Here is a 1,193-nt window from a genome sequence, read left to right as displayed (position 1 = left end):
GAACTACTCTGTATTTATAACTATAAGTAAAATACTCTACACTGTATATATATTTTTCTATAATCTTATTCCATAAATACTCTACACTATAGATATATTTTTCTATAATCTGATTCCATAAACTGTATTTGTAAACTATCTAAACTGGACAAATTATACGTTTTGCCCATTTAGGATCGGGTCTTAGAAAAGAATCTCTGGATCAGTATAGCTATCAGGTTAATAAAAAGAAAATAAATAAACAAACAATAAATAAAGCAAATTCAGGCAAAGAAGGATTCATTAGGTCCTTTTCACCAAGCTAAGACACTAACACAAAGCCTCCCAACTGTCCTATAAAGAGGGAAAAATCCATCACCACAGCCAAATGAAACCAGCTCCAAGGCCACAACACCTTGAGTCAGGTTATATCTGCTCTGGGGACTGCTTTTCTTGATTGATATGTTTGGTGAATCATTACTTCACCAATTTAGTCATTTGTCATACTTCCCCCTACAAAAAAAAAAGATATATATATATATATATATATATATATATATATATATATATATATATATATTTTTTTTTTTTTTTTTGGTCTTCTGTGTCATTCTCACAGCATTGCCACCTCTCCCCTTATAGCTCCATGGTGATGTTTGAGGGGCAGGCATGCAATTAGGGTGTGCGGTATATCTTCACAGCAGATCAGTCATACCAGCCTTCCTCAGCTATGCCTCTTTATGCATCAACCCCAACCTCCACTAGGAATTACAGCTGGGAAAGCCTTTATAACCATCCACCCCTCCTGTGCCTTTCCATTAGTCACTTGAGCCATTATCAAACCCAGGTCGATGGGGCTGTAGTCAGGGCTTTATCCCCCTTCTCCATCAGACCAGCTACAAACTAGAGTTGTGATGCATATACAATATTTTTTATTGGATTTTTTTACCTAAGGTGTTCAGAAATCTTAAATAGCATGATTTGAAACTTGTGGTTTATACGAATAAGAACAGATTCTGGTTATTTGAAAAGTGATATCCTGATCTGGTTTAGAATAAGCATAAACCGGAGATGCTCAGTATTAATATTCTTCTAACAAAAATCCCACAGGAAAAAAATGACTCTGCATATTGATGTGTTCCTAACACTGATATACGTAAGCTAGACTGGAATATCCGAACAACAAAACAGCCTCTGGTCTGTGACAGGTAAAT

This window comes from Protopterus annectens, chromosome 1.part2, assembly GCF_019279795.1.
Source record: "Protopterus annectens isolate FY-2018-M chromosome 1.part2, PAN1.0, whole genome shotgun sequence".
NCBI classification, from domain to species: Eukaryota; Metazoa; Chordata; order Ceratodontiformes; family Protopteridae; genus Protopterus; species Protopterus annectens.
This window is presented reverse-complemented; position numbering follows the sequence as displayed.